The 27304-nt window shown below is 40.4% G+C and overlaps 1 protein-coding gene across 1 annotated transcript in view; it reads right to left on the bottom strand.

Annotated features, from left to right (window-relative positions):
- Positions 1-27304, bottom strand: part of ASTN2 (astrotactin 2) — a 1115013-nt gene that overhangs the window by 806980 nt on the left and 280729 nt on the right.

Below are 27304 nucleotides of genomic sequence, written 5' to 3'. Positions count from 1 at the left end.
TCTAGTTCCACTGGATCCGAGTCTATTTGTATGTGTAACACATGCGCACGTCTGGGGATGCCTCACAGATCAGAGAAGGAAGCCCAGTTCCCAGAAGCAGAAATGGCTCAGAGCTTCAGGCAGTCTTAAAGGTCAGGGCAAAGAAGGGTTCAGAATCCAACGGATCTGATACTTTTAGGGCACTACATCAGCAAGTAGGAGCAGCAGAGGGTCCTCTGACTCCAGGGCAGGAGTCCCCTCTGTTAGCCTTCCTAGTGAGACTGTCAGCCTTAGGCTCAAAGTCGAGGAGCTGAAGCCAAACAGAAGGTCAGTATGCCTTATAGTGTACTCTGCTTCTTAATGATGCAGAGCCAGAGATCCTATGGATTTAGTGTTGTTTTTTTTTTAATCTTAATACCCTCTCTCTATAAGCACATAGAGACTTGAGAAGCAATGGGTAGTGTCACTTCCTTCCCTTCTCATGTTCAGGCCACATGGCAGACATGGAGGTACTTCCAGGAATAGGGCAGTTTAATCACAGGACCTTATCAAAGGTAACCTAGAAGAGGGAACTAGACACTGCATAAAGCCTCCAAACGAGGCTGCTCCCAGCTGACCCTCCCCTTATCCTCTCTCCAGTCACGGTTCTCAATCACTTCCTGGCTAATTGTCTCCACTCATGTGTGCAAACTAACCATTTATGGGAAATGCCAAGGAATGTTAATTTCATTTGGAATTGGGTAATTGCAAAAAGCGCTTCCTTTTTTATGATACGAAATGAATAAGAATTGTATTAATAGTGCCATTTCCAATTATGACCACAATCACAGGCCTGCTGCGGCAGAGCTTCAAGTTATTTTTCACAGAGCATTTTGCCAGTCAGGTTTTTTCAACATCTCTCCCCTCCTCTCATCCTGGTAATTAAGATAATGTTGCATAATTATAAACACATATTGGAAGATCACATGCCAGTGTCAGCTGTCTAGCTCCCTGCTCATTCTAGCCTGGGTGAGTATCCCTGTCACCAAGAGGAACATATTGAAGAATGCCAGAGGAAGCCAAAAGCTGCCTGGGTTTTCTAAGAAGTAGTGGCTTCTATACCACTGGAGGTCTCCTAATAAAAGCTGGAAGCTTGATTATCAAGGATGTGGTATAGGGGTTTCTGCTCCATTTATATGTTGGATTAGATGACCTTGGAGCTTTTTGTTTTACAAGTCAGAGATTCTGATTCCATGATTTATCAATTCATTTTTGAGACTCAACCATTTGGAAGTTACTAACCTAAGCAAACATATGAAGGATCAATGAATTCCTTAGCCTAGGGTACTTCTGGGGCATGAACTACTTCTATACCTCAGCAGATAAATCCTAAGGAATTGCCCAAGGCACCAAAGTTAAGCAACTTGCCCAGGATCACATATCTGTTAAATGTCAGGAGTAAGAAATAGCTTCTGTCCGCTTGTTTGTGATCTTACCTTGTTATAAACCTGGCGGATTCTCAGAAGAAAGAACAAAGAAGACATTAGACACCATGAGTCTTTCTCCTGACCACAGGCATCTCTCACATTTACAATAACCACTAAAGCCATAATTAGTCAAAACTGCACTGAGGCCCATTTACTTGAGGTAGGCACATCAATAATCTGTCGATGGGGGTTGCTTCAGGACAGCAGAGTTCACAGGGTGGGGGCGGAGAGGGATGAGCAGTGACAAAGAGAACATTTGAGTATTTCTGCAAATGGTAGGACTGAGAGGAGATAGTCCATCCCCTAGAGTAGTGCCCCACCCCTCCCCATTTGTGTGTGCAATCAGTCAGCTTGTGGAAAGATGGGCTGCATCACAGCTTTCCTACAACAGCCAATCACAGGGCTTAGCTCCAACACCGCCAAACCTATTTTTATCATTTGACACTGCAACACTCTGTCCCCTCTCTCCTACGTGTATGAACTCAGTCTCTCCCTCTCTTAACCAAGTGTTTACCCTCTCAAATCAGTTATACTCTCTATCTATTTTACAGGTGCCCAGAGCAGCAGCTATATATGTGCCCTTAGGAAAATTTGTGGCCCTGCATCAGTATATCCAGCCCCTGCCCTCAGATGATCAAAGGTGACCTTGAGTAAGTCACGTTATCTCTGTGACTCTCACTTTTATCATTTGTAAAATGAGAGGGTTGGGCAGGCAGGTTTTAAAATTCACTTTTAGTTCCAACATTCTATGATTTATATTCTAAATATATTCTAAAATCTCTTCCAGCTCTCTCTGTCTATGTTCTAAAGTTTCCTCTAGCCCTAAAATTCTGTTTTATGTTCTAATACTCCATGTTCTAAGGACTCCTCATTTCCAAAATTCTGTTTTATTTTCTAACCGTTCTCTGTTCTAAGGTTGCTTCCAGTACCTTTAGGATAAAATATACATCCTTCTGTTTAGCCTATAAAGAGTTGGCCCCAACCTATCCTTCAAGTCTCATTAGAAATTACTCTGCTTCTTTTACTGAGAACTAGCCAAATCGGACTTCTCTCTGTTTTTGACACATGACACTCCATCTCCCATCAACATGCTATTCCACATGCCTGGAGCATTTTCTCCTTACCTGCTGATTCAGACTCTCTCTAGTTGGCTCCCCCATTAGAACATAAGCTCCCTGTGAGTAGGTACTGTTTCATGCTTTGATTTTCTATGACCTGTAACTACACAGAGCCTGGTACATATCAGGCACTTAATTCATCATTGTTGACTGACTGATTGATGTTTTATTCAGAGCCATGACTAGGAATTCTGGAACCAAGGTTAAATTCAGTTGAACAGTGAGGAGAAGGTTGGTACCTTGAGTATGGCCCCTCCTTTCTGTGGTTGAGGTAGACTGGAAACACTGGAGTTGAAGAAGCTGAATAAATGGAAGGCCAGGGTATTCCAAGGGGGCAGGGTTTAAGGTGAAGAGGAAGGCTGAGCCAGATACTGAACTTAGTGGGAAGAAGAGAGAATAACCTGGAAGTCTACAGATCACAGTAATTAGGATGTCTAGGTACAGTGGGTAGTTGCTGGGATTAAAACAACTCTGAGCTACCAACTCACACCTATAAGAAGGGCTAATATGACAATAAAAGGAAAATGACAAATGTTGGAGAGGATTTGGGAAAACTGGGACACTAATGTACTGTTGGTAGACTTGTAAACTGACCTAACCATTCTGGAGAGCAATCTGGAACTATGCCCAAAGGGCTATAAAGCTGTGCATACCCTTTGATACAGCAATACCATTGCTAGGTCTATATCCCAAAATTTTTTTCTTTTTTTTAATTTTTAGGCAATTGGGGTTAAGTGACTTGCCCAGGGTCACACAGCTACTAAGTGTCAAGTGTTTGATCTGAGGCTGGATTTGAACTCAGGTCCTCCTGACTTCAGGGCCAGTACTCTATCTACTGCACCACCTAGCTGCCCCCCCAAATTTTTTTTAAAAGGTGGGGGGATGACCTACTTGTACAAAAAATATTTATAATTGTTCTTTATGTGAGACTAAGAATTGGAAATTGAAGAGGTGCCTTTCACAGATGAGTGAACAAATTGTGGTATATGATTGTGATGGAACACTATTGTGCTATAAGAAATGACAGGCAGGATGATTTCAGGAAAAAAACCTGCAGACTTACATGAACTGATGCAAAGTGAAGTGAGCAGAACCAGGAGAATGCTGTACACGGTAACAGCAATACTGTACAATGAAGAATTGTGAATGACATCACTATTTTCAACAATACAATGATCCAAAACAATCCCAAAGGACTCATGATCAAACATGCTATCCACCTCCAGAGAAAGAACTGATATTATCTGAATAGAGACTAAAACATATTATTTTTCACTTTCCTTTTTTATTATTTTTTGTTCATCTTCTTGTACAAAATGATTAACATAAAAATGTTTTACATGATTGCACATGTATAACCTATATAAGAGTGCTTACTACATCAGGGAGAGGGGTGAAGAAAGGACAGAATTTGGAACTCAAAACTTTTAAAAAATGTTAAAAATTGTTTTACATGTAACTGGGGAAAATATTTTTTAAAAGGCAGTTGCTAGGTGATAGCTAGTTTTGATATAGTTGACATTTGTTTAGGTGTCTCCAAAGCCTTAGGTAAAGTTTCAAGTGTTAATAGTTTAAAACTGCTATTATAATGCTTTAGAGTATGCAAAGTACTTTAATGTTATTTTCTTATTATTCCTTAGTGTGTGTATAATATATGTAGCCATTTTGCTGAGGAGGAAACCAAGGCACAAAAAGGCTAAGTTACTTGCCCAGGGGAACATAGCCAATAAGTATTTGAGTCAGGATTTGAACTCAGGTCTCTCTGACTCCAAATCTAGCACTTTATCTGCTGTACCATGTAGCTGCATAAATTGGGTCGACAAATTGTCATGTGGAACCAAGAGTATACCCATTCTCTCTCCTGGCCCTATCTGTCTGAGAGAACATAAATCAGCCTTGGAGAAAGTGAGAAGAGAGGTGTTCTCTTCAAGGGAAAGCTAAGTTTCAATGAGAACAAAAAGATTCAACAAATGTAAAGAGATGTTATCTCAGGATTGTGGAATCATAGATTTGGAGCTGAAAGGGACTTTTCAAGTCATTTATCTAGTTAAACACCTTATCATACAGATGAAACAACACAGGCCCAGAGAACTGAAATGATTTGTTCAAGGTCTCACACCTAGGGAGTGGCAGAGCCAAGATTCAAACTCAGTTCCTTTAATTTAAAATCCAGTGACTTTTCCATAGCCCAACAGCACAGAAGAGATTCAAAGGGCCCAGGGTAAATGGAAGACAGAGGAATAGAGTGACTGGAAAAAAAGCTAATGACGAATTTACCACGGAGGGTAGCTGGGGAGAGAAGGTGGGAGCCCATAGTGTCTTGAATCTCCAGGTAGGAAACTGGGAAAAACAGCATAGCACAGCAGATAGATTGCTGGACTATGCATCAGGAAGCCCAGGATTCAGATCCAGCTTTTGAAACTTACTAGTTATGTATCCCCAATCAAGTCACTGAGCTCCTCTGGGCCACAGTTTTTCATCTATAAAAGGAGGGCATTGAGCTAGATAATTTCTAAGTTCCACTCAAGCCCTAAATCTATGATCCTATGACCTCATGTTGGTTGAAAGGCAGACCAGGAGAGGGGCTTGATGGCTACTGGGCCGTGGTGGGCAGGGGCTGATGAGGCACTGGGACAGGGAGATGGCTGGCTGGACAGCCAGGAATGTCTCCCTACCCATCGCAGAAAAGTATTGCCTGACTCCTGTTCTAACATTCCAGCTTCTATATAGGCTCTTCCCAGGCTTATGTTTTATGATCTGATAAACAAATAAAGGATCATTTTGCGATACGAAGAGTCGCACCCAAACTTAGCAGCTTTATGAGTTAAGGTTTCTGCACATCACCTATAGAAACTGACACAGGAATTCAGTGTAATTGAAAAGCTAACCGAAACCCTGGAGGGAGCTACCTTCTTTGGTATTAATGAACACACAGCAAAATCCCAGCCTAATGTTGCATGGAGTTGGGGGACAGATCAATAACCATCAAGTCAGAACAGATCCTCGGTCTCCTGTCCCCCCTTCCAATCTGCCCCCACCAGACAGCCAGTGAACCCTGAAGTATGTTATTAACGACAGCATTTGAGGCAGTTAATGGAACATCTTTATGAGGCACAGGCTGGAGCGGAAGCAGTCAAGGTCCCTTCGCACGCATGAGCCAAGGAATCCTGACTTAGCAGCTGCGTGTATTAAAGCAGCGATGGGCTTTCAGGAAGAAAAAAAAATTAAATTGTCAGTTCTCATCTTCCTATTCTTTCTCCCCAGGGCTTTCTACGGGGATGCCCTATGCTCAGAAGTCCTGAATTAGGGCTAGCCTAAAGCATAGCCATGATTAAGCCCTTCAGCTTAAGAAAGTTAATGAACAAACATGAAAAAGAGAAGGCATAGAGGGTTTGCCATAAGTATCACTGCAGGGAGTACCTTCTTTATAAGCCAGAATATCTCTCTAAATATTAAAGCTCATGGCACAAACCAGGGGTAGAAGAAGGATCCCGTGTACTCTAAAATATCTCTTCCATGGGTTAACTGCTGATGTTCTGGATTTCACCTTTTTTTTCACTTCGTCTATAACCAAAATTTTTGATCCCAGCCAAAATGCAAATGCCCCTGGAGGAAGGTAATGTAAGCTACCGCTCATAGCTACCCTAAGATGAATTGGAATTCCCCTTAGTATGAATTAATCTTGTAGAAGAGAAGTAACTCTGAACTTTCAAAAGCTAGGCCAGCAGAGCACAAATGCTACCGGGGGTAGGGAATCTGAGGCCTCGAAGCCTCATGTGACCCTCTAAGTTCTCACGTGTAGCCCTTTCCCCGAATCCAAACTTCACAGAATAAATCCTTTTATTAAGGGGATTTGTTCCGTGACATTTGGATTCAGTCTAAAGGCCCCACTTGAGGACCTAGACGGCCACATGCAGCCTCAAGGCCGCAGGTTCCTCACTCCTGCTAGATCATCTGACCGAGCTAGAAGGATTTTGAATATGGGCCCAGTTCCCATATGTACATATCTGGACTCCAAGGATCCTAAGATCATTGATCTAATGATAGAAAGGACCTCAGAGTTCACCTAATCTAACCCTCTTATTTTTAGAGGTAAGGAAACAGAGACCCAGGAGATTTAAATTACTTGCCCAATATCACACCAAAGTGGCAGAGCCATGATTTGAACCCTGGTTCTCTGCTTTCAAATCAGGTCTTCTTTCTAATCTACCATAATCCTAAAATAGAATGATTAAGGTTTCTTACAAATTTGACCACAGTCTAACGAATTTTTTTCCAAAATTGCCTATTAAGCTGCAATAGTGTTACAATCTGTGCTGGTAACTCCAATGCACTTGCAAGCCTCTGAAATGTTGAAGTTGATGGATTCACTGGTTCTCTGTTGTTCCCTCTCCCCATCTTCTAAAAAAATAGGCTTAATAGGGGCAGCTAGGTGACACAGTAGATAAAGCACCAGCCCTGAAGTCAGGAGGACCTGAGTTCAATCTGGCCTCAGACCAAACACTTGACACTTACTAGCTGTGTGACCCTGGGCAAGTCACTTAACCCAAATTGCCAAAAAAAAAAAAAAAGAATAGGCTTAATGGGAGAAAATGGATACAGGCCAAGAGAGTACTAGGCACCTGAGGAGGATAGGATGGAGTTCCCATAGAGGAAGAGTGTAATGCAAAGGATGGCTTGAAAGAGGGAGGTACTCACAAAATGAGTCCTTCCCAGAATGCAATTCTTCTCAAGCTCTATTGCCTGAACCCCCAACCCATAGCAGATTAGAAGCAGCAAAACAGAGAGTAGAATGACTGCTACTGAAAAGCTGAAGCACTATGGGAGAAGTGGAAGATCAGCAACAAAGGAGAAGACCAGAAAAACAACCAGCAGGGTGAGAAATCTATTCCCACACAGGACAATGCTAAGGAATGATCACACTGAGAAGCCTATGTCAACAATGAAAGCTTAAATGATATTCAAGGTCCACTATTTAATTAGCAAGAGTAGGGTGGAGGTGAAATACATATTAGAAAACTTCACTGAAGATTGTTAAAACATTTTTAAAGTGCTGGTGTTTAACAACATGAAGCTCTAATTACACAGAAATTTTACTTTCCTGAAAGAATTCAGCCTCCAGTGACATGAGGTAAATAAGAAATACCATTGTACTAATTGTAAAACCCATATAATTTAAGGGGAAATGACCTATTTATATATATATATTTTTCATTTAGACCCAAATCATTAAAGTATCATTTTGCAAGTGACCCTCAAATACAAGTGGAGGGAGGGTAACTAGTCCTTTCGATGACACTCAGGAACAAGAAAATCTCGATTAGAAAAATGGGCCAAATTAAAAAAAATGTTACTTTGTAGGGATGAAGGAAAAGTCTATACTTAGGTTTTCAAAATCAATTTCACAAGTCCAAGGTGGAAAAAAAGAATGCATGGACATTAGTGCATGTTGGGGTAGGCGAGAGCTGGGAGTTGTAGTGCATGAACATAAGGTCAATATAAGCCAACAACATAACAGGAATGCTAAAGAAGTCTAATGTAATTATAGACTGAATTACTAGATGCACAGTTTACAGAAAAAAGTATCACAGGTTCACAGATCTAAAGCTGGAGAGGACTTTAGAGGTCATCTTTTTTACAGGTAAAGACACTGAAACCAGCATGGCTAAGTGATATGGCCAACGTTGCACAAGTATTAAGTGTCAGAGATAAAATAAGAGAGGGGATAGAGTGTTGGACCTCATCAGGAAGACCTGGGTTTGAGTCTAACCGTTTCTAGCTATGTGAGCATGGGCAAGACATTTAAGCTCACAGCCTGTGTTTGTTCATTTTTAAAATGAGAGAGCTGAGTCTGATCACTTCTAAGATCGCCTTAAGCTCTAAATCTGGGATCCTCTGAGCCTAGGTCCTCTGACTCCAGAGCAAGTGCCTTTTCAGTGACTGTGCTCAGACCTCCATCCAGAGCATTGTCTTTGGTTCTTAAGGGAACATTTCAGAAAGGACAAGCTAGAATATAAATATATTCAGGGGAAGGAGGCCAGTTTGGTTAAAAGATGGGAAACCATGCTACAAGGGGATTACCTAGCCAGGGGTGGGGAACCTGCAGCCTTGAGGCCACATGACGCCTTGAGTTTGCAGGTTCCCCATCCCTGATCCCTGAGAACAACTGGTGGTGTTTAGCCTGGAAAAGAGAAGATTCAAGGGGTTAGATATGGCAGTTTCATTGATTTATATTATATGAAGGGCCATAATGAAGAGTAAGATTTGTCTAGCTTGGTCTCAGAGCACATGCCTAGGAACAATGAGTGGGGAACGTAAGAAGAAAGGTTTTAGTTCCATACACAGGGAAACCAAACCTGCCCCTCTGCAAATTCCATCATTACTCCTAGTTCTGCCTTCTGTTGCCACCCAGAGCAATCTCTCTTCTAAGACAGCCTTTCAAATCCTTTAGGATAGCTATTATTTCTTCACTAAGGCATTTCCTTCCAGGCTGAGCATTCTCACATCCCCTATGCTCATCTAGGTTCTCCAATTCTCTCACCCTATTGGTTGCCTTTTCTGGACATTCCCCAATTTGTCTACATCTTTTAAATGTGATGCTCAGAACTGAGAGCAGTCCTGCAATTGTGGCCTTCCAAGGGGAGAACATAGCACAATTTTTATTTTGCATCACTATGCTTCGCTTAATGCAGCCTAAAATAGCATCAACATTTTTTTTTTCTGTAACATCATTTGACTGACTCACATAGAACTTGTAGTCCATGAAGACCCCCAGATCCTCCCCCCTCCTTTAGGAGCTGTTATCTAGCTATTTGTATTTGTGAAGGTGGTATTAGGAATGTACATGTAGTACTTTGAAGTTATCCTACTAAATTTTATTGTAGCTTTAACTCTCACCGCAACGATTCTGCAGTTCTTTTGGCTCTGCCATTGTCACAAGAGGGAAAAAAAGAGGTGGATAGAGGGAAACCCTAAGCTTGGTCAAAGCCCTTCTGTAGGAAAGAATCACTCTGGGAGATTCCTCCTGTTTGAGGGAAGCCCCATCCACATGTCACTATCTGCTATGGCAGGATTATAAATAAGTCAGCTGCCTTATCAAACATTTATAGCTGTTTGGGAGTCAATAAAAGCATGTGAGCCTGGGGTTTATACATAGTGACTACTTGTTTTCCATCTCCAGTCCCAATTTTGCAGCTTATTTTTCTTTTGCTTAGGATTGTGACAGAACGAATTTTACTTCTACACAGAGGTTATTAATTATTAACAGCCAGATGAGAAGAACCAGCCCATCCTGTTCCACAGAAAAGTGAGAGGGACTTACCAATGGCAAATCATATACAAAACTATCACTCACCTCCAAAGATAAAGGGCAACCCTCGGGAAAAATGGGGAGGGAAAGCTTGCCTTCAATGCCTTCCTCCTTGAGCCCCTCCCTGTGCCCACCCCACCTCAGTCCATGTGGTAATAGATCTCCTTACCTACGCCTCCTTATAAGGCCTACTGATTCCTTCTTCCTTTCAAAAAATGCTTTCAGTAAAGGCTCTCCTAGTCATTTAATAATAACACATTTGCAGAGTGCTTTTAATTAAAATAATTTTTTTTAACTTTGGGACTAGAAAGGACCCTGGAGTTCATAGAGTCCAATTTTCAGTTCACAGATGAAAAAACTGAGTCCCAAAAAGGAGAGGTGACTTCCCTGACGAGTAAAGATTCCAATTGAGGTCTTCAGACTCTTAAGTAGATACATCATTCATTTCAGCTCAATTCAGTAAACATTTATTAAGTGCCTACTATGTGTCAGGCACTGTGCTAAGTTCTGAGGATATAAAAAACAGTAGCCCCATAATATTTAAATGGTTCCGTGATTCCATCAATGGAGGTTATTCAGTGATGCAAATCACTATCCATCCTTGCTTTCTCACTCAGGGCAACTCTGGTTAATGGTCTCCCATAAATCCTACCCAGTTAGTTCACTCAAAGTGCAGAGCCTTCTTTTAGATATAATGCCACCTCATAGATTCTGCAAATAGACTGTCCATCCATTATTCTCACTTTTGACACATGATTGGTCTACCTCTTTTAAGACTCATTCATGTCCTGGATGATAATCTTCTTCTCTTGCACAATACTTCATTGTCAATATGGAACAGACTATTCATGCTCACTCCTTGCCTCTTCACTAACCTTTAGCTGACCTACAACTTTAATTCTTTGTAGACTGTGATATGTCAAGACTAGCAGCAATAGAGCCACCATAGAATATCCAAATTAAAATGATGAGCCTTTAATTTAGGGAGAAAATCAATGTGAGATTTCCCAAATGCAATTCAACCAGCTTTCCTCATGGTCAATTCTGGGTCTTGTTCTACTATTCATAATATTATCGTGACAGTGTTTGAAGGGGATCTGAGAGGCCAAGTAGCCTAACCACCTCATTTTACAAATGAGGAAACCAAGGCCCAGGAAGGTTAACTGAATTGCTCAAGGTTATGCAAGTAGAAAGGTTCCAAAGTAACTGTTAAGAGTATCTGTCTTGGTGAATCAGTCCTATGATGGACAAAAACATTCTTCACAATTCAGTTTTTCTTTGTGGTTAGGCTGAACTCAAGCTGAACTCTTTGAATGATTATGGGTGGCATTTAGTAAGATCTGAAATGCTCTGACTTAATGCAATCAGCACAATGCCATCTGCAAACAGAAGCACCTGGAAGACCTCTTAGATACTCAAATAGATCTATGATCTCATTGATTTTGAGCCCCCCCATATGATGTAGAGCCCAATTCATCCATTCCTGCCCATCCTATACTACTCTTTTACAACATATCCCCCTCAAAGTTCATTACAAAGGGTCCATCAGTTGTCCTAGAAGCCTTTCTCCTTTTCTCCTAACATGGCAGGGGTACCAGTGAAGCCATCTGGATGTCTACCTGCCATCCATCATTCTTGTCAGGTGACTAGCCTATCTTCTCTTTTTATCATAAAAACCTTTGATGACATTTTGAGAACCTTGCCTTGGGAGGCAGCAAGGCACATTAGATAAAGCAGTGGACTCATGAGTCAGGAAGGCCTGAATACTCGGTAGGTACATGACCGTGTCAGCTGACGGACGTCTCAGTCAAAAAATAATTTACTACATGCTTATAATGTGACACATACTATGCTAAATGCTAGGAATACCAAGAACGGGAAACAAACAAGCAAACAAAAATAGGGTCGCTGCCCTCCAGAAGCTCACATGCCAATGGGGTATACAACATACAAATGACTGTGCATATAAGATAGATACAGTATTAATAGAAGGTAATCTCAGAGAGAAGAGACTATCAGTGGAGATTGAGAGAGAAGGAAAGATCTCTTGTTGAACTTGGATTTGATCTGTCTTGAAAAAAGCCAGGGGATCCAGGAGACAAAGATGAATAGAGGGAGCATTCCAGGCACCAGAGAAAGTCTGTACAAAGGCATGGATTTGGGAGATGGAGTGTCACATATGAAGGATAGCAAGTAGGTCAATATACCTGGACCCTGTGAGTCAAGGAGGGAAATAAAGTGCAAGAAGATTGCAACGGAAGAGGTCAGCTTGTCCAGTCATTTAACCTCTCTGAACCTCAGTTTCCTCACCTGTAAAATTAAGGGATTTGACAAAAGAGTCTCTCATGTCCCTTCCAGCTTTGATTTTATGGCCTCATTATCTCTATATTATTATTATTATTGTTATTATTATTATTATTATTATTATTATTATTATTATTATTATATCAACCTCCCAGATGCAAATGATAGCTCACATTTACTTTAGCACTTAAAGGTTCACAAAGTAACTACTTTGCATACATTATCTCATTTAATCCTCACAATAACCCCATAAGGTAGGTAGCATGATGATTATATCTCCATTTTGTAGGTGACTTGTCAAGGTTACACAGCTAATACACCTTAGCCATTACATTTTCTTTCCTAGAGGGAATATGCTATTTAACCTGATTTTATCAGAAATAAGAAATAGATACTAGCTTTCCAAGGGACTTTATAGACTATCTAGTCCAATTTATTCATTTTTACAAATGAGAAACTTGAGGTACAGAAATGTTAAATGACTTACCCAAAGTCACACAGGGACAACTACATGGCAGATAAAGTGCCAGGCCTGGAGTCAGGAAGACTCATCTTTTTTAATTCAAACTAGCTGTGTGATCCTGGGCAAGTCACTTCACCCTATTAGCTTCAGTTTCCTCATCTGTAAAGTGAACTGGAGAAGGAAATTACAAACTACTCCAGCGTCTTTGCCAAGAAAACCCCAAACAGTGTCACAAAGAGTCAGACACTACTTAAATGACTGGACAACAACAAAGTCATGCAGGTGGCAAATGGTCCAGCTGAGACTAAGATTAGTCTGGACTCCAAATCTACTACACCATCTTCTACGCCACACTGCCCTTTCTTAATGTGAAAAAAAGAAGCTTTTGTCTGTTAGAAAAATTTCAAGCCTTAGTGGCCAAATGTTGTATGTTTTAAGTAGCAGGCCTTGGAGGGAGGGAAGAGGGGGCATTAAAACTATAGCATTATTTAAGTCCCACCTTGTAGCCAAACCTCAGTGCTCCAATGTGCACAAGTAAGAGAATGTTTCTTCCTGTAGTTTTCCATGCAAAGTAGATAATCACAGGACCTGGAGGTGGAACTGGGCATGGGGGAGAGAGGTTTTAGTATTTTTCCCAGTATTCTTGGTTTTCCAGGACTAAGGTATGCTTCAAATGGAATGTCTACTCCTCCTCAAAGTTAACCCTGTTGCCAGGCTCACCTGTGACTGACACAAAAGAAAAATGCCCATAAAAGTAAGGAAAAATAGGTCTGTCCATGGCTTTTAGGACACTGGGCATCAGCAGTAGCTTTGCTGCAATATACAGCAAGTGTCTCATTAACTGGTTGGTGGCAAGCAGGGAGGGAGGACTGCCTGGGAGATAAATAAATTGGACTAGATCTGGCTCTCAGTTCCCTCCCAGCAAGGGAAGAGTAACAACAGAAGTCCCTGCTTGGCCCTTGCCTTAACTGCAGCCCCATGTGCTTTAGTATAATTAACAAGTAGTACAGAATGAAAAAAAGAGAAAAAAATGCCAAAGCTTCCAGCTTTTGCAAAACAGCATCTGCTGGGGCACAAAGGAAATCCCAGCTGAGAGTAGCTCTGGCACTGATTAAGTTATTAGGCAGATACTAACCCTCCAGGGATGGGTCTTGTGGCTACACAGAGACCAGCTCTAAAGAGGCCTAGTGATTACACACACTAGTCTGCCCTTCTACCTCACCAGGTGCTTGGAACAGGAGGGGAGACCAGGAGGGTGGAAGAAAGACAATTTTAAAGGCATTTCACCCCAAGAAAAAGACAAGAGACTCCGTCTTGTCCTTTGAGTCCTAAAATCTCAAAGCTAGAAGGGACCTTTGTGGTCACTTACTCTAACCTAACATCTATAAGAGGAATCCCTTTTGGGATATTCTGCCCAGGAAGAGTCTCTTTCTCAGACATCCTCTCTCTTGCTCCTCACTTTTCTCCCCTTTTCTCTTTTGCTTCTCCTTTTATTGCTCTATTTACTCATTTGCCCCCACTTTTGCAGTATTTTTTCAAATTATTTTTATTTATTCTATTAAATATTTCCTAATTACATGGAAAAAAAATTAACACTCATTTTTAAAATCTGGAGTTGCAAGTGCTCTCCTTCTCTCCTGTCCCTCTCCCACCCATTGAGAAGATAAGCAATTATACACATGAAGTCATGTAAAGGATATTTCCATATTTGCTAAATAATAATAATAATAATGAAATATAAATAAAATGACAAAAGTATGTTTCAATCTGCACTCAGAGTTCATCAGTTTTCTCTCTCTGGAGGTAGATAGCATTTTTTGTCATGGGTCCTTTGGAATTGTCTTGGATCATTGTATTGATCAGAGTAGCCAAGTCTTTCACTGTTGATCATCCTTATAATATTGCTGTTACTCTGCACAATGTTCTCCTGGTTCTGCTCAATTCACTTTGTATCAGTTCATGTAAGTCTTTCCAGGTTTTTCTCAAACCATCCTGCTCATCATGTCATATAGTACAACAGTATTCCAACACAATAATATACCACAACTTGTTCAGCCATTCCCCAATCTATGGGTATCCCTTCAGTTTCCAATTTTTTGCTACCACAAAAAGAGTGGCTATAAATATCTGTATATGTATAAGTGCTTTTCATTTCTGTTTGGTATACAGACCTAGTAGTGGTATTGCTCAACAAAGGATATGCCCAGTTTTATAACCCTTTGGACATGTCTAAATTGTTCTCCAGAATGGTTAGATCAGTCCACAACTTCACCAAAAGTGCATTAATATCCCAATTTTTCCATATCTTCCTCAACATTTTTTCTGTCACATTAGACAATCTGATAGGCATTTAAAACAATCAGAGTTGTTTTAAAATACATTTCTCTAATCAATAATGATTTAGAGCTTTTTTCCTGGGTAATTAATAATTGTATTAATCATGCTAACAGATAACTAATAAGAGGGGTCAGTGGCATTCTTGAATGCCAAAGACCTACAGCATTTTTTCCTATGACCATAGATAGCGTTAATTTCTTCTTGTGAAAACTGTTTATTTACATCCTTTGATCATTTATCAAGAGGGGAATAACTTATTTTTATAAATTTGGCTCAGTTCCTTATGTATTTGAGAAAAGAGAACTTTATCAGAGGAATCTGCTATAAAGATATTTCTCCCCAGTTTCCTGATTTGCCTCTAATACTGGCTGTATTGGTTTTGTTTGTGCTTTTTAATTTTGTGTAATCAATATTATCTATATTACTTCCCATGATCCTCTCTACCTCATTTTTAGTCATAAACTCTTCCCTTATCCACAGAGCTGACAGGTAAAATTTTCAATGCTCTCCTAATCTGCATAAGATAGCATGTTTTACAGCTAAATCATGTACCCATATTGACCTTATCTTGGTATATGGTATATTGGTCTATGCCTAGTTTCTATCAAACTGTTCTTCAATTTTCCTAGTAATTTTTGTTAAATGGTGAGTTGCTGCCCTAAAAGCTTGGATATTTGGGTTTGTCAAACACTAGACTACCATGGTCATCTACTACTGTGTGCTGTGTACCTAATGTATCCCACTGATCTAGGACTCTTTCTTAGCCAGTAAAAGATGGTTTTCATGATTACCATTTCGTAATACAGTTTGAAATTCGGAACTGCTAGGCCACCCTCATTCACATTTTGCAGGTTAGGTTATTCTTGGCTGTAATCCCAGCTCTTTTGCCTTATGGAATATCATATTCCAAGCCTTTGCTTAGTTGCTGCTAATTCTTGTGTGATCCTGACTGTGGCTCCACAGTATTTGAATGGTTTCTTTTCTTGATGCTTGAAATATTTTCTTTTTGACCTGGGAGCTCTGGAATTTGGTAATAATATCCCTTAGAGTTTTCTTTTTGGGATATCTATTAATAGTGATTGGTGGATTTTTCCAATTTCTATTTTACCCTCTAGTTCCAAGACATCAGGGAAGTTTTCCTCAATAATTTCTTAAAATACAATTTCTAGACTACTTCTTTAATTATGACTTTCAAGTAGTCAATAATTTTAAATTCTCTCTCCATCTATTTTCCACATGAGTTTTTCGTTTTTCTGATATGTTCCACATTTTCTTCTAATTTTCATTTTCTGACTTTTCTTGTTTCTTGATGTCTCATGGAGACAAGCTTCCACTTGTCCAATTCAAATTTTTGAGGGAGCCTGAAATGGTTAAGCTTCAGGCTTTTTTGTACTGCTGGTTTTCAGAGCTAGTTCTGGGCATTTGGAATTTTTCAGTGTTTCTGAGGTGTGTGATCTGGGGAGAAGTATGGTCACTGTTCCCTTGTAACCAAAGTGCTACTGTTCCTCAGGACCCCTGCTCTCCTGGGACCAAAGATACTGCTACTCATGGTCCCTGCTCCCTTATGATGGCGAGAGTTTCTCCTCACTCTGCAATTGTGACCTAGCAATAGGTATAGACGATGAAGTTGCCAGACAGTGCCATATCTTGTGCCCAGTGCTAGCACAGTGGTTCCCTATAATGTATTTCTGACCAGTTGACAAATTTCCTTATCATCTCTGGTTTGAGAGCTCCTGAAGTTGCTGCTTCTGTTACTTCCATCCCCTAGGCCTCCCAGTGGTGTTGCTGCCACAGGGGCTGTAGGCCAGCCCCAACCCTGATGTCACAGACCTCTCCTCTCAACTTTCTAAGTTATCTTGGGCTGGACAAAATGTCTTATTCTGACCTTTTCTTGGCTCTGTTAGTCCAGAATTTGATTTGAGGTGTGATTTAAAGGTTGTTTAGAGAGGAATGCTGGGAGAACTCAGCTGTTCCTTCTACTGCACTATCTTGGTTCTACCCCCAGAATTCTGCTCTATTTTTTAAAGACATTGAAATATCCCTATTGTTGCATCTGACCCAAGATTCTTTTTTCTCCCTGTTGAGAACCTCAATAGCTCAACTGTGAAATGCTGAAGCTGTCTTTTCTTGAATTAACCTCATAGGATAGGGTTATCCCCAGATATCCAGGCTGTCCTTGCAGGTTTACCTAAACATTTTTCTGAATTATTTTATATTATAAACCTGGTCCACTTCTGTTATCATACCTCATCATTGGCAAAACAAAGAAAACCAAATGTAAGATAAATTTCCATAGCTCTTTATTGCATCTTGGATAAAATATTAACTTTTCTATTTAACTTTTAAAGCCCTTCACAAGTTGGCCCCACCCCAATTTATCTTTCCAGCTTTGTTATATAATACTCATAGAACCACAGGGTTTGAGAATTGGAAGGAAGGGAACTCAGTGCCTGTCTAGCCCAACCCATACATGACAGGAATCTCCACTATAACATGCCTCCAAAGTGACCATTCAGTCTCTTTCTTGAAGATCTTCAAAGAGAGGAAACCTACCAACCCTTGAGAGTCTAATTTCTCCCAGTTCTAATCGTTGGGAATTTTTTCCCCTGATATTCAGACTAAATTTGTCCCCTTTCCTCTTGGCTCTACCCCCAGACTCCAAAGAAGACAAATCTATTCCTTCCCATAAAAGCCCTTCACTTTCTTGAAGATGGCTGTCATGTTTCCCTGTCTTGCCCTCCCCACCACCGGGTCTTCTCTTATTTCTGATCCTGCTTCATCCAGTTGGCCTCCCCTTTCTCAAAGTGCACTACCATAACCTAAGGAAAATAATATTTATAACTGGAAGGTAACTCAGAGATCATCTAGTCTGGCCCCCTCAATTTGCAAATGAAGAAGCCAAGGCTAAGAGAAGTAAAATGCTTCTCCAACAGTCCCACAGGTTTGCAAGGAGCAGGGCTTGGTTTTATCTTCTTTTTGGGGGGGTGGGGGCTAGGCAATGGGATTACGTGATTTGCCCAGGGTCACACAGCTAGTAAGTGTTAAGTGTCTGAGGCTGGATTTGAACTCAGGTCCTCCTGACTCCAGGGGCAGAGCTGTATCCACTGTGCCTCCTAGCTGCCCCTGGGGTTGGTTTTGAACTCAGGCTTGACTCCTGATCCCATGCTTTTCCTACCACACCACAAGTGCTCATGTTGATCTTGTTTGCCCTCCTCCCTATGAGCCTAAAAGGCCTTCCAAAGGCTTATTGAATCCCCTAGGTTAAAGGAGGGCTCTATGTCTTCAAGGCCCCTGACCCAATCCCCTTCCCTCCCCTTTCTGGGCTGCTATCTCCCAGCTGTGAAATGGAGTCTCTGCTCGGCTGCAGCTGCATGCTGCAAGGGAGTTGCCAATTTCACACTTCATGCAGCTCCCGTTCCCCTCTGATTAATGGGTCGCCAGGAGCAGCGGGTGGGCACGGCCTGGCAACTGTTACATCAGCACCCTACTCTACCCTGCCTCTTGCCTTTTCCTCCTGCTTCCCCGGGGGATGCTGTCTTCATCCATATGTATGTAGGTAAATAAATGATTTTGTACTGTGTTCTTTCGAAAAACATAAATAAACTCTCACCCAAACCCCATGCACTTTCCTCAAACGACTCACACTACCTTCAGGGGAAGAAAGTTACTGACAATATGTGCATGTTGGCCCAGGGAGCAAATCTAGGGAATAGACTGGCCATGCTATTAAACTCAGGGTGACCCAGGGGATAGGTATTATCCTATCTGACCAGTGTATATATAGGACATAACATGGCCACTTATCAAAACCAACAAATTACAATGGAAAAAGCATAGGTCTAGGATTCAGAAGACCAGGGCATGAACCCCACCTTGTAATTTAACATTTGCTAAAACATCATTTGCCAAAAGACAAAGTTCAAATTTTCTGAGCCTCAGTTTCCTGCTCTGCAAAATGAGGATAGTAATCTGTGTGACTTCTCTCCCAGGGCTATTGTGAGGCAGATCACTTCAATCTAACATCTATTAAACATGTGGTTTTAGCCAAGATCCTGTGGATAAGAAAACGATAGGATGTGGGCCCTGTTTTCAAGGACATACAACTTCATGAAAGAATGCCTTATAAAATGCTGCACAAATATGAACTATTACTAGTACATCATTCTAATGTCCCCCTAACACAACAATGAGGTTTGTGAAGGCAGATCTGTGCCTCCTCATTTTTCTCTGCAGTTGACTGGGTGCAGATAGACCATATTCAATGAATATTTTTCCTTGGGGTGATAATGTTGAAATCATGTGGATGGAGAAGCAACCATGCTAGTTAAGGGGACTGGGATTCTGCCACACACAGACTGGCTGGAGCACTTAGGGATGTTTAGCCTCAGAAAGAAATAACTTTGTAGGGTGTAGGGGTTAAGGATTTTGGGAAATTGTTTTCCTTAAATATTTGAAGGGCTGTTTTATAGAAGAGAAATTTGATTTATCCTGCTTGGTACCTGAGGGCCAAACAACGACCAATGTTTACTTTAGGCATTGCAGAGAGGCAAACTGAAGTTTGATGTCAAGAAATATTTCTTAATAATCAGCTAGCTAAAAGCAAGATGTGCTGTCTTAGGAGGCAGAACTCCGTATTGGAGGTGTTCAAAGTCCTGATGACCACTTGTCACAGATGCTGCATGTCAAAAGCAGTTCAAATCAAGTCCTTGACAGATCTCTTTCCACTCAGAGAGCCTACGATTCTGTGAAATTCCCTTTGTCTCCCCGCTCCCCTCACCCATTTTACAGAAGGAGAGCTGCAGTCACAAAATAGGGCTATACAGATCATCGCCAAGGACACAGATGGTTATGACCAGCACTGACAGCAGACTGGAGAGCACCTAACCTTGTCCATGGTGCTAAGTGATGAACAGGGTGAGCTGGGTAGGCCAACATTAACATAATTATAATGGAGCTGATGCATCTGGGTAGAGAGAGCTTCAGTAAGTGAACTCATTGCCCTGCCTACCTCTCTGGACTGTACTAAGGATCAGATGAGATAATGAATAAAAGCACTTTGTGACTAAAAAGCCTATGAGATGTAACCTAAGCATTTAAAACAATTTAGAGCTTTAGTGCTGGGAGGAACTTTAGAGCTCATTTTGTCAAATCTTCTCACTTTACAATTAAAGAAACTGAACCCAGATGGGAGAATGACTTACACAATATCACACAGCTAGATCACAGTGGAATTGGGGCTAGAACCCAGATCTCTTGACTTCCAACTTATTACTCCCTTCACCAAATAATGCTATTGTTATCACTGCCATCATCCTCATCCTCATCATCCTCATCCTAATCCTTATCATCATCACCATCATCATCACTACTCTCATGGTGTCCTGGGCACTATGTTAACAAAGGGTGGGTATTAGATTTCCACAACACATTGCAGACATGCTCAACTTTCAAATTATCCTTATGTGTGAGAAAATTCCAAACTTACAACATATGGGGATGGTTCTTTGCATTACAAAAGGATTCCCTGTAGGTTTCCTTTAAATAATGAGCTCCCTTGGTACATTTAAAATTGGACTTCATTTGCATACAACAGGAACGCAGCTGTAAGATTGCTTCCAGCTTGAACATTCTACATGCTATGCTCTTTTCTTGCTCTCAAGTTCTCTATTCTCAGGACCTTTTTTAGCCAAACATTCTAGATTCTAAGGTCTTTTTCAGCTCTAAGATTCATCTATCTTCCCTACTGTGAAAAGCCCTCTAATTTAAATTTCTCAGAAATAAGAAGAGCCAAGAAATATTAAAAGAAAACTGTTGTGCCTGGCCCTTCCCACCATCGATCCAATTCTGCAAATATGAAGAACTCAATTTATTCATGTGGCAACGATCAAGATGTTAGAAAGGACAACAAGGTATTGTACGGGTCATTCAGTTCTCTTCCTCTGGGCCTCTCAAAAGTATTTGGGTTGAAGGCCTGCTGAACTTTAGAGTGCTAGTTCAACTCCATGAAGCCCTCTCATGGTCACCAACCTCTAGGTGTATAATTCTTTTTTGTCCTTTGCCTCTTATTAAGTATGCTTGAACTTCAACCTTATCAGGTATAAGCTGCTGGGGTTTTCTTGCCTTGTTGATCTATATAATTCCAGCTTCCCAAGGCCATTAGCCTTCTGCATCAGTTATTGACAAGAATTTGTAAGTAGGTCAGGGCTTGGTGTGGAGGCCTTTCTCTCCTCCCGCCAAAAAAAAAAAATGTATAGTCCATAAATATGCCCACATTAATCATGTCGTGTAAATTTTTGGCAGCCAAAGGAACAATGCTTTGGCTCAGCCTGAATTAGTCTCTCCTGGTCCCAAGTTATGTTCACATTCCTCCCTTAGGAAGCTTGGCTCATTTCAAAGAATCATAGAACTCAAGAAGCTGAAAGTGACCTTATTATTCATTTAGTCCAACCCCCTTGCAGATGAGGAAACTGAGGTTCAGAAAGGTAGAGAAAACTAATCATTAGTAATTCATAACAAGGTAAAATGGCAAGATAATTGGATTTAGCATCAGATGATATAGGTTCAAATCCTAGCTCTCCCACATACAGCACTGGGCAAATCATAACTTCTCTGGGCTCCAGATCCATGTTTGTAAAATGGTAAGGCTGGAATATCAATGGAAATATTAACAATCATTATAACACTAAATAATTGTAATAAGCAAGCTTGACTGGAGAGAAAAGTTGAGAAAATATACCCCTCACTTTTCTTTGTAGAAGTGGAATACTGTATACATTATTACACATGGTTGCCATGGTGGTTAAGTATACCAGACTTTCTCTCTCTCTCTCTCTCTCTCTCTCTCTCTCTCTCTCTCTCTCTCTCTCTGTCTCTGTCTCTCTCTCTCTCTCTCTCTCTCTCTCTCTCTCTCTCTCTCTCTCCCTCCTGCCTTCCCTATTCTTTGTCAAAGGAATATCTCACTGGGTAGGAGAAAAGGGCAGGCAGGGGTGTGCTGGAGACAGCTCATAAGTCTGGAGAGAAGCAACTGTTAAATTTTCATTGCAAGTGTTTATGCCTCAGAAATCTGCACACACTACAAACCACGGCTTGATTTTTTTTTGTTTGGTTTATTATTTAGACTTAAGGAAGTGATGGGGAAAATATTAAAATGAAGATTAAACTTTAAAATGTATCATTTGTACATTATACTCACCCCACCCCCATCTTCCACCCCCAGCCAATTGTTAAAGATTTACCAGCACACCTCTGGTGACAGGATATATCTAGAAGATGATATTAAAAAAAAGATACAAACACACAATAAATGAGTTTGAATCGATCAAAATGGTGGTGGAGGTGGAATAATGACCTATGAAGTTTAAATCTACTTTCTAATATTCCTTCAAGCTCTATCATTCTTTGCTGAGACATTTCATACCTTAAAGTCCTTTCCTGCTCTAAATAAGCATAATTCTAAGTTCGGAGTTTCATATACCAAGTGTTCCTGAAATAAGACACACTGTGAAACTTCTCATGAGATGGATGCATCCTTACATTCCTTAAAATAGTTTTCGTGGACTATGTAACCAATAGGATATAGAATAGTACAATGAAAAGAGCATAGGCTGGAGAATTAGGGAACTTGGGATCAAATCCCACCTTGAATAATTATTACATGTATGATTTTGTACAAGCCATTTAACTTCCTTTTGCATTATTTTCCTCATTTTTAAAATGAGAAAGTTGAACTAGATGGCCTCTGAGGTCCTTTCTAGTTCTAAATTTATGATCTTATGCAATTATGTATTAAGCATCTACTAAATACCCAATATGATGTAAGCTCCTTAAGGACATCGGGAAGGTAGGTAGCACAGTGAATAGAGCACCTAGCCTGGAATCAGGAAGATTCATCTTCCTGATTTCGAATCTGACCTCAGACACTAACGAGCTGTGTGACCCTGGGTAGCTTGCTTGACCCTGTTTGCCTCAGTTTTCTCATTTATAAAATGAGCTAGAGAAGGATACTCCAATAGCTTTGCCAGGAAAACCCCAAATGGAGTTATGAAGAGCCAGACACGACTGAAATGACTGAACAACAACAAAACCTTGAGGACAAGGAGTGTTTCATGTCCTTTCATTTTGTAATCCTAGCAGCACAAATACAGTGCCTGGCTTATAATTAGCATTTGATAAACACTTGTTGATCAAGTTTGCAAAAGTAGGAATAAACACAAATCCTTTTATGTTTCCCAATTTCCCTGAGAGTTGGCCTTAGTGAAGATCATCAATCCAGCTAATCCCAAGAAGTGATTTCTAAAAATCTTTTCTTTAAAAACATCTTAGTTACTAGGAACAGGGAAGCTAAGAGTTAATATGGTTAGATCGCTCAGAAGCTGATGTCTGACTCCTAGAGTCACAGTCACCTTGGGGAATAATTCCACCACTTCAGGGATGGCCAGATGTCAGGAATGGGACTAGCATAAAGGTCACAATGAATATAAATATATCTGATCCAGCGAAAGCAATAATATCGGCCAGAGGACAGCCTGGACCAGTGAGACAGGAATGTCTCATTTATTTTTTTCTGAAACTTGTCTAAGGGGAGGATACCTACCATCTGGGCAATATGTGGTAGAAAGATTTAGTGGCTTAAAGAGCCACCTCCCAAGAGCAGGTTTTCTATCTGCCACATAAGTGAAAGATTTAAGCCACCCAAAGAATATGAGCCCTAATAAAAATTGTGGATTAGGTAAAATGCACTTTTTACGTTTCTCCTTGCTATTGAATGACCTTAGGCAAGTCACTTTCCCTCTCTGAGTTTCAGTTCCCACATCTTGATGGTGCAAAACTAGGCTTCTAGAATTGGAAGGGATCCTACACATCATCTATTTTGAATGTCCCCATTGCACTGATGAAAAAAATGAGATCCAGATAAACTAAATGAATTGACTTTGGTCATAAACTAGGAAGCAGAAGAGGTGAAATTTGAACTCAGATATGCTTGTTCCAAATTCAGTGCTGTTATCATTAGAAATAGTAATAATAAGTCAGCTGTAGCAGCAACAACAGCAGCTAGGTATAAAGACGGATAAAACATGGAGCTTGGAGTCAAGGACACTTGAATTCAGTCCTGCTTCTGACACTCGCTGTCTCATATTCTTCATCTATAAAATGGGGATAATCGTAGCATTGACTTCGTAGTGTTGTTTGTAAAGTGCTTTGCAAACTTTAAAGAGCTATATAAATTCTAGCTGCTCTTATCATTTAGCAGAAAATTATTAACAGCAGTTAGCTAGCATTTATGTTGCTCTTTAAAGTTTGTGAAGTGCTTCATATATGATAGCACATGTGGTTATGCTCCTTTTTTCTTTCTGGAGACAGGGGACTATAAGCATAGAGTATTGCATAAGTACATGCATAATATCGACCAAATTAGTTGAAAATTTAAACCATCCAAAAAGGCTAGCACTAAGAAAAATAATGAAATAGGTAAAATGTACTTGTTATGCCTTCCTGGCTACTGAATTATTTGTTTTCATCAGCATTGTTTATTTTTCTGAATCAAATCAAATTTGTCAGTGACAGCATAGGGCACTTGTACATAAGGACAGCCTTGGTGGATGGGTAGACATCGTTCTAGACACGGAGGTGTTAAATGTTGCCCTTCAACTAAGCAGCCTCACTTCCTAGCTATCTCTTGACATCTTTCTCTTCTACCAATGCCAAAGAGCACACAGGGCTCTTCAGACAGGATGTGCCCAAATGATCCATGACTTGAGGAAGTAAAAATAAGAGGTATCACACCATTTCAGGACAGAAAAAGTTCTATTAATGTTCTCAGTCACACCGAATTTTGTCACCAGTCTAATGGGCCTAGGAAGTATCACTGCATGACTTCTCTGACAGACAGGAAGAAGACAAGGTAGGACATGGGGAGAGCTCTAACTCCAAATGTGTCTTAGTGAAGTTCAAGGAACACTGCATATAGAAGGTTACTTAAGTGCATTAAACAGATTGTTTCATGAGGTCACGGAACCCTCCCTCCTCCATGTTACAGATGAGAGGCAGAGGAGTCTTTTTATTTTGGTTATTTTATTGGGTCCTCCCCAACCAAGCTCTCAGGCCAAATAACTACAACAACAACAACAAGAAATCCAACTTTCTTAAGCAAATGCATTTATAACCCTAGTAGGGCTGATCAGTATAACCAGATCAGGGTATATTACTTTTTTTAAAAAAATGAACAAAAACAAATGTAGACTTATCTCTTTGCTCCTGCTGTCTGTCTCCCCCGGATAGAGCACAATCTCTGGGCCCCAAAAGAAAATTTCATTAAGACTGCCGTTTATGCACTGAATGGCATTCCCAAATTTACACATGTATTCAGAACAGTTCAGAAGGTCTGGCGGCTAGGGTGGTTCATCTCCACTCCCCACTCCTTCCATTTATCTGGCTGACTTTGGCCAGTTTCCTCCATCCCATTTTCATTACACTTTACTCCCTATTGTCAATTAGATTGAGTCTAAACTCCTTCTCACATATATCAGTTTTCTTCCCCTCAGATCTGCCTAACCTCATTATTTGGCTCCCACCAGGCTGTGCTTTTCATCCTTTCCGCCAAGGATGCTCAGACCATTCCTGAATCAAATTCCCTCTTGATTTCTGTCCACCCATGATAATCATTTCCTTCTACATGGCTCCCCTAAGAAGGCTTTTGTAACTAAACATACCCTACAATGATTATCCCCTTACTTCTACTTCCTCAGCATTAATTCCTATTTATTTCTCATTATTCCTGTGTATTTCTTCTTTCTCCAACTAGAATATAAGATTCTTTAGGTTAGGGGAATCCTAGAGGTATAAAAACTCAGAGTTGTAAAGGAATTTAGAGGTCCACTAGTAGAGAGATGTCAAACACACAGGCGCTGGCCATACTTCTGAGTAATGCTGTCTGAACCAGATGAAAATGTCTTTGGGAAATAGTCAACAAAATAAAAACACAACAGAACACAGATAATGTTAATATGTGGTTTTCTAAGTCACTATGTGAGCAGTTAGGTGGTCAGAGGATAGAGTGCTAGGCCTGGAGTCAGGAAGACCTAAGTTCAAATCCAGTCTCAGGCACTTATTAGTTGTGTGACCCTGGGCAAGTCACCAAAGCCTTTTTGCTTCAATGTACTCATCTGTAGAGAAGGAAATGACAAGCCACTCCAGCATCATTGTCAAGGAAACCCAAATGGGGTCACAAAGAGTCAGAAACAACTGAAAAAAAATTTTAAATGACTCAACAAGAAGTCACTATGTGGCTCACAGAGATTCTTATCTATGGTTTAATGGCCACCATTTGTATTTTAATTTGATCCCATGACCTAGCACACATACCTTATTAACATGTAATAATACTTCACAGTTCACAGGATTATAGGTTGTAGGGAAGGAAGGAAGGAAGGAAGGAAGGAAGGAAGGAAGGAAGGAAGGAAGGAAGGAAGGAAGGAAGGAAGGAAGGAAGGAAGGAAGGAAGGAAGGATTAAGTATTTAAGACCTTGCTACGTTCCAGGCACTCTGCTAGGAACTGGAAAGGACTGTCCTGTTTCTAGAGGTGAGGAACTAAATCTCAGAGAATCTAAATGATTTACCCAAGGTCACACAGGTAGTAAGTAACAGAGTCAGGGTTTGAACACTGGTCTGTTGCCTCCAGAGCTGCCACTTTTCCATTATACCACAATCAGAAGCCTGCCCCATAAACAAGCAAACAGAAAGGCTCTGAGAAGGTGACTTCTATTTCCTTTTATATATATATATACATATATATATATATGTATATATATATATGCATATGTGTATATGTTGACATACACACACAATACAATTACAATTTTATATGTACATATAACAAAGGAAATAGAATATATGTATGTATTATATACATACATGTCTCTCTCATATACATATATACAGATATATATATATACACACAGATATAGATATAGATATAGATATAGATATAGATATAGATATAGATATAGATATAGATATAGATATAGATATAGATATAGATATAGATACACATACATACACACATACAGATATATATGTGTATATATATATGGGGGGAGAGAGAGGAGGGAGAGACAGAGAGAGAGACAGAGAGAGAGACAGAGAGATGTATCTTATTTTTCCCACCTGGAATCCCATTCCTTCTCTCTTCTCCTTTCCACATACTGCCCATCCTCCAACTCAGCTCAAGTGCCTTCTCCCTCATGAAGACTTCCCTCTCTACTCTAATACACACTGATCTATCTCTCCTGGACTTCTGCAGAACACTAATGGCACATGACACCTTATATTC

The sequence above is a fragment of the Phascolarctos cinereus genome, unplaced genomic scaffold (assembly GCF_003287225.1).
Source record: "Phascolarctos cinereus isolate Bilbo 61053 unplaced genomic scaffold, phaCin_HiC Scaffold_2;HRSCAF=192, whole genome shotgun sequence".
NCBI classification, from domain to species: Eukaryota; Metazoa; Chordata; class Mammalia; order Diprotodontia; family Phascolarctidae; genus Phascolarctos; species Phascolarctos cinereus.
The sequence above is the reverse complement of the archived record's forward strand: the minus strand, read 5'-3'. Positions and strand labels throughout refer to the sequence as shown.